Source organism: Triturus cristatus, chromosome 2_2, assembly GCF_964204655.1.
Source record: "Triturus cristatus chromosome 2_2, aTriCri1.1, whole genome shotgun sequence".
NCBI classification, from domain to species: domain Eukaryota; kingdom Metazoa; phylum Chordata; class Amphibia; order Caudata; family Salamandridae; genus Triturus; species Triturus cristatus.
This window is the reverse complement of record NC_140582.1, coordinates 14,760,072-14,772,399: the sequence shown is the minus strand read 5'-3', so window position 1 is coordinate 14,772,399 and position 12,328 is coordinate 14,760,072. Positions and strand designations below refer to the sequence as shown.

Below are 12,328 nucleotides of genomic sequence, written 5' to 3'. Positions count from 1 at the left end.
CTGATTAGATTCCGGTCACTGATTGTTTAATTTACTCAGTTTTCTTTTGGGACACCAACAGGCTTTGTCGTCTAATTATTACCCCCATATGACAGAGAAGCAGGTTATCAAGAATACCATCTGAAATAATTCTCGTCTCAGTCACTCGATCTTCCTTCTCTCGGAGAAGACCTATTTCCAGTGAGAGTTTTGCCTGATCTGGCTTTTATCAGACTGATCTTGATGGACTCACATTTAGGTTGATAGGATTTGCCTGAGGCATTTTGTATTTAGCGAGACAATTAAGGCACAAGTTTAGATGACAATCTTGGGCTTTGTAAAGATGATCATACTTTCAAGGAAATGTATGTACACCAATATTTTCATAGGCCCCGTGATTTCCTACAATTAGCAATCTCAAATAGGTTGCTACTAATTAAAGTGCATAGTCTTTCAGATTAGTTGCTAGATTTTTATAATCCTCACTGATGGGTCAATTGGGGCAGAGTGCCTCTAGATCACATTTAAATTAAGCAAGGTCTTCCAATGCATTCTTAGGTGACCAACTGTAGGAGAGTGGCATCGACTGCATAGTTGCCCCCAACTTTTTGCTGATGTTTTGACTGTTTTATGACTCTAGCCAGGCTGTGGCCTTGCTATCCAGGACCCCAGCCTATCTGCTTCTTCTCTAAACTGATGTGAGTACCCTAGGTACCTCCCAATTGGATACTGAGGACACCCTGTCAGCCCCTTGTAGATGGTACCCTAGGTACCCAGTGCATGGGTCCCTCAGAGGCCTACCAGGGGCTGCAGCACTTATTGTGCCACCCCTGGGACAGCCATACAAACTGACACCACCAGACCACTACTGTAGTCTGGGTAAGGTGGTGCTTGCACCCCTTACAGGGATATAGGTATCCTGTATCCCACTTAATACAACACATATATCCTCATAGGTCACCCCTAAGGCAGACCTTGCTAATCCTACAAGGCAGGGTGCTGAGATATGCGTGAGGGGGAACCCCTACCCGAGTAGGGCCCCTCTGCAACCTTCGTAAAACTATTGCTGGGTTGTTTGTAGTGCAGCCATACCATATACTCTTAACCGCATTATAAGTATATCGCGATAGCGTGATAACTTGAGTGGCTGCACAGAACCATGTTGTGTTTGGTGTCAAACATGTAGGAATCATACCCCCAATCCAACCATGGGAGTGAGGGCATGATTCCCCCCTGCTAGAGGGGCGATATGGTAAAAGCGGCAGATTTTAGACACCAATTTAAAAGTGCACACGTAGTACAAAATGGATGCTACCCGCCACCCACACGACTCTGGCTGCCTGTTGCTGGGCAGAACTCCAGCCACGGCAGCTGGACAATAGGGATCTTGTTGCAGGGAGGTGCTCCCACCTCCCCAGACAGACTATGTGGATTGGAACTGGGTGGGTGCACCATAGGATGTCTTTCAGACTTGCACGTAGGCTTCTCCCAATGCCTACTTCTGCATACACCGCCTCAAACCGGTTCAGGGGCATCCTGTCCCCTGCCCAGGTGGGAAACCACACAAAGGGGAGAGGGTGTAGCCACCCTTTCCCGCCTGAACTCTCATTGGTGGGCTCTGATCTGGATACTCCCCTAATCTTTGGATAAAGGTGAATACAGGGTCCCCAGAGCCTCAGATTAATCTTGGACTTCAAAGACTTGAACCTTCGACGAGCTGCCGCACAGCTGAATGAAGAAATCTCCCTTGGGGTTAAGGAGTTACCCCCCTGCTTGGCAGGCACCTGAAACACTGCAAGTGACCCGGTTGGAACCTCGCTGCTCCTACGGACATCGACGGCTCTTTCCTACCCTGAGGTGGGTTTCCAAGCATCCCAGAGGCCAGTGAGTGTGCACAGCAAAGCTCAGCACCGTGGACCCTGTGGGTGCCGAGATCCCCAATACCCCAGGTCACCGGCCACCTCTTGCACAGCACCCGACCGCGACGAGTGGGGAAGTTGTGCTTTGGCCCATTATTGAGCCAACCTCTCCGCATAATCTGTGCCAAAGATCGACGCCCTAGCTCGCTCCGGCGCCCCGTCGGCGCATCTTTACGCACGCCAAATTGCTGCCTCCCGCGGTCCCTTGTCTCTCGACTGGTGGGCCCTGGCGGAGGTCAATCTTCACTTCCAAGAGTTCCCCTGGTTGCTCCAGGCCTGCTCTTCAGTCTCCTCGCTGGAGACCTCGCACAGACCTTGTGGGTCTGCACCAGTAGCGGTTTTGTGATTCTTGCGTGGGTTGCGGTTGCCAAGGCTTAGTGGATCCAATCCGGACACTAACACCGCAGCGACCCTCATCCTTCGTGGGACAGTCGCCCTCCAGAAGCTGGCCTTCCTGGACGCCTCCTGGACCCCGTGGCTGACGATCCAAGCTACACCTCTTCCACCTCGAAGCAACCGACATTGAAGGGCTCTTTCTCCTGAGCCCCCTGGTCACTGTGCCGTGACCCAGACTGTCCCCTCTGCTTTCAGGTCCTTCTCTTCAAGATCTACATCTTCAATCTTCACGACATCGACGACGCTTCTTGCTAGCAGCAGTTCTTCACGTTTTGCCATTGAAAATCAGCCCGCGACCCGAAATCGAAAACGACCTATGCACCCGGCTTCCCTCCGGCAGGTAACAGTGGTACCTCGGTACTCTCGTGGGTGTGGGCCCTTCAAAAGCTTAACTCTAAAGTCTTGAACTTGAACTCCTGCTAGAAGTGTTTTTAATCGTGTAAAATTCAACCGCGACATTCTCCATAGGCTTTAATAGAGATCCAGACAGTAGCTTCTGCCACTGCCCGCGTCTCCAGTGGTTCCCCTTCCTCACTACCTTGGGTGGTTTCACAAGGGGCCAGCGACCCTAAATGCCCTAGGAATTGTCTGTAGAATTGTCGTGGTTCTTATACCACTTTTTTGATACATGGTTTGGTCCCCCTGGGGCCCTAGGATTCCAGTGCTATTTATTGTAACTATCAATGCTAGTTTGAATTGTATCTTTACCTCCAGTCTCATAAAGAGACTAGTGGGATTATTCTTAGAATAAATACATATATTTTATATATACACATACATATATTTGAGGTGAGCAGATCTAGAGTGTCGCTGGTGTTGAGAGTGCTCCATACAGGAGCTGCTTTACACCTAAACTTGAGAACTACCCAGAGTTCTCTGCTTCTTTTTTGCATAATTTATTCATCACTCTATGCCTGAAAGGGTATTTCTTTGACTTATACTGGGTGCTCCCTTGTGTCTGGACAAAGCTATACCTCTCTGAAGAGCTCTAATTAGAGCGAAACACTGTGTCAGGGGTTGCTTTTACTCATTTCAGGTTGGCTTGATTGGTATTTTACCAACTCAAAGCTGTAATACTGTGCCTGGAGTGGTAATTGGCTTTTGTCATTTTACAGCTCGGCAAGGACAGCACTGTGCTAGTCCTATGCTTAAAGACTTTGCTGTACAAATGGCAAAAGACTTTGTCCTTTTCTATCTCGGCGTGGATGGCACTGTGCTAATCCTATGCTTAAAGATTTTGATAGAAAAACAGACATTTGAGGTGAGCAGATCTAGAGTGTCGCTGGTGTTGAGAGTGCTCCATACAGGAGCTGCTTTCCACCTAAACTTGAGAACTACCCAGAGTTCTCTGCTTCTTTTTGCCACTGGAGTCAAGCTATCCTGGCTGATGACGGCCGATAGCCAGAAACCGGTCCTAGGATGCTTGATTCCGGTCCAGGGAAGACATGGCTTGGCAGTTCGGGCTGGACTGTTCCCATGAGGCACAGGGTCAGACTGATTTGCATATGGCCAGGTCTGAACTGGGGTGGCAGAGTGGGCTAAAGAACGGTGATGGATTAAACCCAGATCAGTTGACTGGGGGTGAGTGCTTGCAATGTTCAACACTCCATCCATCATTTCCTTTGGTTTTTGCTTTGTTCGCCATAAGTTGGCAGGGTATGCTCAGACGTGAGTCCCTTGCTCACTTTGCCACTGGATTCAAGCAAACCTGGCTGAAGACGGCTGAAATGCCAGAAACCGGTCCTAGGATGCTTGATTCCGGTCCAGGGAAGACATGGCTTGGCAGTTCGGGCTGGACTGTTCCCATGAGGCACAGGGTCAGACTGATTTGCATATGGCCAGGTCTGAACTGGGGTGGCAGAGTGGGCTAAAGAACGGTGATGGATTAAACCCAGATCAGTTGACTGGGGGTGAGTGCTTGCAATGTTCAACACTCCATCCATCATTTCCTTTGGTTTTTGCTTTGTTCGCCATAAGTTGGCAGGGTATGCTCAGACGTGAGTCCCTTGCTCACTTTGCCACTGGATTCAAGCAAACCTGGCTGAAGACGGCTGAAATGCCAGAAACCGGTCCTAGGAAGCTTGTTTCCGGTCCAGGGAAGACCTGGCTTGGCAGTTCGGGCTGGACTGTTCCCATGAGGCACAGGGTCAGACTGATTTGCATATGGCCATGTCTGAACTGGGGTGGCAGAGTGGGCTAAAGAACGGTGATGGATTAAACCCAGATCAGTTGACCGGGGGTGAGTGCTTGCAATGTTCAACACTCCGTCCATCATTTCCTTTGGTTTTTGCTTTCCAACACCCTACAGCACAAACCATTTGGCTGCCAGTTTACAGTACCACATTATGGAGCAGGGAAAGCCATTGCCTGCAGTTAAGGTAGTATTTGTGTCCATGTTGTAATGCTGTTCAAGCTTGTATTTATGGTTCATTAAAGCGCAGCCTTTATTATTAGGGTGAGAGCTCCAAGTAAATGCTGTAAGCTCAGACTGTACTACTGACAGTGGTTCCGGTATAAAAATGTGTGCACACGTTTTCAATTTTTAGCAATATGAGGCTATGTATACTGCTCCCAGAATGCGGTCTGATTAGTTGCAAAATATTTGCAGAAACTTGCAAGCAAGATTGATGATTCTTTGCTTTCACAAAAAAATGCAAAAACATTTCGCTAAACTGTGGTAAAATTTTAGGAAATATTTCTTTGCAGCATCATTCGTAAAATGTATTGATGCATGCTAGTATTTTCCAGAAATATTCATAATGGAAAGTCAGTGTAACCAGTTTTTAATAAGAGTATGTGAAAAATGAACAAGCATTGGTAAAGCCAGTACGTCTGAAACTGTTGGTCAGTCTTTGTTTTGCCAGTGCGGGACTTGTTTTGGCATGGTTTTTGTAAAACCTTACTGGCGTGGGAGCTGCTGGGCCCTCTACATTATTACAAACATTGGCAAAATCGAGAATTGTCTTGGTCTCAAAAACACATATTGCCACAGTAGTTCCTAGCACTGAAAAAAAAAAACGACTGTCGATATACTCCTTGTGAAAGAACAAAATGCTGTCACTCACAGTAAAGCTAGCCGAGAGAGAAAGAATCATAAACACAAAAGGTCATGGTTAACACCAAACCTAATTAGGGGCCCAATTATTAAATAAAGTCTCAAAAGTGCACCCATGTCCTTGTATTAAGTGAAGATGTAAGACTTTCGTGAATTCACAAGACTTTATAAAAGTAAGCCAAGAAATAGTATGCCTAGAAAATAATTGTGAACTGCATTTTAGCGTGGGCAAATATGCAGGTGTAGATTTGCAGGTTCACTTTCCCTCCTACCACTTTTTTCCCAATCCTGGAAGAAGTTTTATGTCCGCTATTGTCAGGAGTAAATTTCCAACCTCTCTCAGTATGGGAAAAGATTAGAGAAGACTTGAACACTCTTAAAGCATGCAAGTTAGTAGGTTTGCACGGACGCACAAGGGCATTCCAACTCTGAAACTGTTGCTCATTATTATTTTCAGCCCCAGTATGCAGATCTGTGGAAATGTGGCAACATAAAGGAAGTGCTAGTCTAAACTCTACCATGGTATGAGCCCATGCATAATCAGAGAGGTTATATCCGAGCTCTTTTATAACTAGCTTGCTGCCATAATTTGTCGCTGCAATACATGGCACCAAAGGGACAAGTGGATTTTGTTACAGGACAAGTAGATTTATGAAGCAACCTGCCCCATGGACAAGCAGATGTTTTATTAAATTCCACACCCCTGTAGTATGATGTGAAAGAGATACTCCTGCATGTAGAAAATGTGCACTCTAGTCGGTAATTGAAAAAATAAAAATGGTAACTGACACCCACACAAGCCAGACCTAAAAATTGCAGGTTTGAAAAACAAATGCTTACACTCTACCCCTTCTTATGCTACATGAAGCCCAGAATACTGAAACAGCTTACTACAATCAGCGGTACAGTCTTTGCCGTCTGCAGTGTTCACTTTATCATGGCTAGGTCATCCTCTTTTTTTTAACCACCTACGTACTTTTTAAAAAAAAATTGTATGCTAAATTCCAAAAGAACGGCTTGCTAAGGAAATGTACAAATAAAAATAAAAAGAAGTTTATATTTTTAGATAAGTTTTAGAATGCTCTTTGGAAAGTTTTTCTTAAGTTACGGAAATTCAAGGCAAACCTGTAAATCACATATGACATGGTAAAATAAAAAGTTCAATAATGATACTGTTTTTCTAATGGATGTTCAAAGCATTTGACCGGTAACCTGTTTTGACAAAAACAGAAATAGGTGGGAAAATTTCAATCCTTCCTACTGGTCTTGGATGCTATAAATAATGGGAAGGATTTACAAATATTTCAGTCAATGCAACTTGCCGTGTAGCGTTAAAGGGAGAGCAGAAATCTACCAAGATATAGCGCACTTCTGCTCTCACCTAGAAATGGTGCACTGTGTGCTGCATAGCACCAACGCAGGGTTAAGCTGCAAGAGTTCCTGCATTACAGGCAGGATTGTTTTTGTGCAGGAAGATGCAATTTCTATGTTCTACGTGTGATGCCGAATGCATTACACACAAAGACGCAGCAACAAAGAAATTAAGATATTTCTCCTAGTTATGCCTACGATAGGCGCACCTTTTGGCGCTATACCAGGTTTGCTGCCTTTAAATCTGGAATTGCATGAAATTCCATGGGTGGATGCTTGAGATCGCCAATGCTCTACTTCTAGAATGCCCACCACAGAGAAATGTACCGCCACACCAAGCAAGCTGATGCACTGCGTTGCATTTCTTTACAAAGTCACACAAGGCAGAGAAAATAGCCCCTTGTGTGGCTTTGTAAATGCTATGAAAGGACTTGCGTAGCATTGAGATTACTTAAGTCAGGCAAAGACAACATAAGACCATAGCAAATCCACCCTCAAATATTTAACTTGGGTCCCAAATCCCACTGTTCATTCAAAATATTCATTAAACATAGGCCTTCCCAGTTGACATCAATTACCAGCTGCAATTTCTTTTGCAATTCGCTCTGCCTCCTCATGCTTTGCTTTCTCCTCCGCTTCTATTCTTTTTTCCTCTGCTGCAATAGGCTTAAGATAATCTGATAACGAAAAGAATAGCAACATATGCTTTTTAAAAAATAAAAAATACAATAGTAAATCAATACATCTTAGAACATAAATACAAAGCATTGTGATCATTTACAAGAACAATTTTATGGCAAGTTGTTGGAAATGGCCATATTTGTCATTCCCCAAAATGTTTGCCTTCTGTAGCTGAACCCAATTTTGTTGGCATTAAGCCTCTGCACTTTCACCAGCAAAGAGTAGTAAAATGTCTGTCTCTTCCAAACCATTGTAAAATGGGTATACAATCGACTGGCACGTTACTTTTACTTTCAAGTCAATAGTAAATGGTAGTACAGGTATCCAGGGCCTGTAAATGAAATGCTTCAAGGGCTGTGACCCCTCTCTCTCTCACTTCTGAAGCTTCCCACCCTGTTACTAGAAAATGCAAAGTACACACAAGGAGATGACGGACTGAGCGCTGAAACTTTTCAGACACTCACCCCCCCCCCCCTCACAGATCTGGGTTCAATCCACCATAGTTCTTTAGCTCACTTTGCCACCCCAGTTCAGACCCAGCTATATTCTTCTTCTTCTCCAACCTCTAAGAACTGGACTCTGAAAATTCAGTTTTTTAAAAGCTGCACCCTGCTGTTGTGTGCCTGTTTAAGAGCCATACAGGCAGAGTGAAGCTTTGTAATCAGATGTGACCTGCCTGGGTCCGCTAGAGTGAGGAGGAAAGTCCTAAGGGGGTAGGAGGGAATGTGGGAACGTAATGTCATGTGTAATCTACAAAAAATAATCATGCCCATATAAGTGGTGTCGGCATGATCGGTATCAATAGTGTGAGATATCGCATGTCCATTTGAAAACAAATTACCAAGTCTATGAAGGTTCTGTCTAGTCAAGGTACGATGTACAAGTTTTTCAATCGCGAGAGGCAGCCAGGGGTTCGGTGACAGAGGAAGTGCAGGGGAGTATAAAAGGTAATTACCCAGTACCCCGATCGGTTTCGCCGGGCCCAGCATGTGGTAGACCGAGTTTGTATATTTGCAGGGTGCAGCTTGAGGCCCTGCGGTAGGAGGGCATTTAAAGGAGTGATATCGGCAAGATCACGCTCCGGTTTTGTATAAGCCTCCTAATAGGAAATCTGTGTCAAATCTGCCTAAAGGGGAAAACGGATACTAGGGGAAGGGTGGGGGATATGCGGGGGGGGGGGGGGGCGCAGGGGGCAATTAACATTTAAGTACTAGATTCTCCTCCCCAGGATTGTCCCCACCACAAACAGACCACGGCAGGACTGACGTATAGCGGCAAACACATCACCCCAGCTAAGGACTCTGCACGGGGGCCCTCCATCCGGCCCCGCACAGCTTGCATACCAAATACAGATCTGGGGATTGCATTGCTGCCATAACGGGCCTACTAACCAGTAATTGTGCCCGGTGTAACACGCTGCAGAGGTATTGCGGCTCAGCAGGGGGAGGGGGGAGGTCCATGGGGATTCGGAAGAGAGCCTTGACGTATTCCAGACATTCAGGCAGAGGATATCCAAATCGCCTCATACAGTTGGCGCACCCACCGCAGAACCCTATATTAATACGCCAGCACTTCCTGCGTTCTCACAATGGGCAAGCCCGACAACAAACAAGCCAAGATATCCTTCGAAAAGCGAGACACATGACTGCAAGACATGGGATCTACGCCGATCACGGTGGTTCCGGAGACACAGGTTGACCCAGACCAGGAGGCGGACATTAGAACGATGTTGCGAGAAGTAAAGACCATCCTGCGCAATATACTCTAAACTAGACTCCCTAGCACTGCGTATGGACCATGTCTCTCAAAGGGTGGACAAGCACGAATCACGCATTGACGGACTGGAGACTAGAGTTATCGGACTCCGATGACCGTCAGATGGAGACGCACGAACGACTGCTTCATATGGACAAGGTGCTGGAAGTGATTAAAACGCGTAACAAAGACTTAGAAGAGCGCTCACAACGGAATAACGTACGAATCACTGAAATTCCATTATCAACAAACATTGCCAAGCCGCAAATTCATTCCCGCCAAAAAGTTACTTCAAAAATCGGGCACCAAGTATGGCATGCTCTACCCGGCAAAATTGAAGGTACAGACGGCGGGTAAACCCATGTTCTTCACGGAGGCCAGTGCCGCTCTGAAATTTGCCTCACAGGCAGCAAGGAAACAACAGTTGAAAGAATCTGTGGCAGCAGTGTCCCCGGACAATAAGCTAAGTGACAATGACTAATGCATTTAACTATTGTGGCACTTCCCAAGGCAGCTAGCTGGGGCATACAGCGAGTTGTTTAGCCGGTGGTTCTTCCCGCCAACTGTCTTACCTGTTCATCTGGGTGGTGTACAATTTTACCAGGCCACCCAGTTAGCACAGGGCAGTATGCCGGCTACTCCCCGCCCCCTTGGCATGATTCCAGTTTGCCCTATATGCTTGGGACTTCTATTCACTATGGGATGCAAAGGGTATACACAACCGGATTGTGGGGGTTGGTGTGGGAGGAGGGCGGGGTTGTTTCGATTGTTATATATGTTTGTTGCAGTACATATCCTGCCCACGACGGTCACACTTATTACTGTGCTCTTTTCTGCGTAGTCTTCACTGTTGGCACACTCTCCCACTTGGGGCCCAGCCTTTCGCGAACAAAGGGGCACATAGAGACCATCTGGACACCCTTGCCCCGAATTTTAGAATTCTCCATTGTGTTACTCCTCTTAGAGAGACTGGAATGTTTAAGCGGACATGCCTTACTTAGAACATCAGAGGCTTGAATGACCACAGAAAAACAAGGCTGGTACAGTCCTATTTGGCAAGACATATGGTAGACATCTGCCTATTGCAAGAGACCCACTTGAGAAACACTGAATGCACCAGACTAAAATCCACCAGATGGTGTGAAGTACATAACTCATGCTACTCCAACCATTCCAGGGGGGTGGCTATATTGATCTACAGGGGAATTCCATGGCAGACGCTCAAAGTAATAAGTGACCCAGAGGGTAGGTATCTATTGCTACTAGGGTCACTATATCACAGAATTGTCCTGATTGCAAACACGTATGGCCCGAATATCGATGACCCCACCTTCTACCAACACGTATGGCACCAAATGCAATCTCTGGGCGATGCGGCGATCCTGTGGGGAGGGGGGACTTTAGCACAGTACTATCGCTTGAACAGGACAGAGAAAGCGCATCATGTACACACCACCCACAGGCTGCATCAATTTCGAAGGGGTTAATGGCCGACTATGGCTTAGTCGACTCCTGGCGCGTGATGCAGCATGGAACACCGGAAGGTACATGTATTACACAACACCACAAAGATTGGTCACGGCTAGACTTTTGGCTCACCACGCGGGACCTTCACTCATGGGTGAGGGACACGGAACATCACACGCACACCCTATGGGATCACTCGCCGGTAGCACTGACACTGGCGGTGCCCAAACCCTACATACAGCCCTTCATGTTGCACTTACCGCCGCAGGCGCTTCGACACAGCATTTCGGGAGGAGCTATGCACAAAGATTAAGTACTACTTCGCACTTAACAATGGCACCGTTGACTCTGTCAGGGTGCTGTAAGAGGCGTTCAAGGTGGTCATCCATGGTCAATGCATAGCGGGGCAATCAGGCATACTTGGAGATATCAGAGGCAGCCTGAGCAGGCTAGAGACAGAGCTACACAACTTAGAAACACAATATTGTCAGACGCCTACTGCCACACTCATGGGCCAGATCCGCAGTAAACTCACATTACAGAGAAGAAGCGGACAGGGAGGTTAAATTCTTACATAAGCACGTAACAGCACGGATATACGGGGAAGGCGATAGGCCCAGTAAAATGTTTGCGAATCTCTTGCGTCGGCCTAGGGGCTCCACATACATCACAGCTTTAGGAGGCGTTCAGTCTTATCCAGTCTACGGGTCAGTGAGGTGGCACTGTCCTCCAGGCCTGAGACAATCCTCAGCGGAATCAAGGCAAATGTCAGTGCAAATCAATGGCACGAAAGCCAGCTCGGAGTTCTGTGATGATCACAACCACACCCTCATGTTTGGATGGGGTGTTTGGGAAACCAAGTCGCCTCACGGTCACCCTCAACATTTGAGTTTGGGGATGAAGGGGTTAGGTTATCCAGTCTATTTGGGACAATCAAAAATAGTTCTGATTTTGAGTAGGAAACTGTGGGTGAGCAAAGCCAAATCGGGGTTAGAGGTTCTGCCAAGTTAAGGTATATTAGCTGGAAGCGGCGAGAGAACACCCCAGTTCCACTGGTGCTGGGAGATGGCACTTAAGGGATCTTCCATGTGCAGCAACAATGATGAGGCATAAGGTGAGAAATCCCACCAGCGGTGACAAGCAATGAAGGCCATGCAGGGGAAAAAGCCAGCAAAATTCCCACCTACAGCACCAGCCCCACACAGCAGGGGAGCACAGCAGCACCAAATGAGTCTCAAGGAGCACAGCAGGCAGGTACTTCAGGTGTGATGGTGCCGGTCTCAGGGGGCAATGCAGCGATTAGAGTTAGGCCGCAGGTAGTAGGGTGGAAGGGAGCTGCAGAGTGGTAACGTGTGCTCTCCCAGAAGGATCTGACCGGGTCCCCTCTCCAAGGGCCCTGGTGAGCTGCCGGTACATGCAGGCGTAGTCAGCCGGTCACAGCAAGTATGGGACAGTAGCAGCAAATGGCAGCAGCCGGGTGTCACCCCCGCAGCCCCTGGTGAGCTGGGATGGTGACTGCAGCAAATATGGGCATGGGCCCTATGCGGCGCAAAAAAGGCAGCCTAGGGAGGAAGCCCAGCAAGGCACTACAGTATCGGCCTCAGGCTCACCTCCGGCAGAGATTAAGACCGGTGCTGTAACCTTCAGGTGAAGGAATTTCAGTTCTGGAGCTTCACTATTGTGCAGCCAGTATGGTCGACAGCTT

The 12,328-nt window shown here is 47.3% G+C and overlaps 1 long non-coding RNA gene across 2 annotated transcripts in view; it reads right to left on the bottom strand.

Moving 5' to 3' along the window:
* LOC146861753 (uncharacterized) overlaps positions 1–12,328 on the bottom strand; it is a 119,761-nt gene that overhangs the window by 55,533 nt on the left and 51,900 nt on the right. For both annotated transcript variants that reach the window (XR_014978043.1, XR_014978044.1), the window contains exon 3: positions 7,299–7,397. This is a non-coding gene — a long non-coding RNA (uncharacterized LOC146861753). The remainder of the gene's footprint in view (positions 1–7,298; positions 7,398–12,328) is intronic.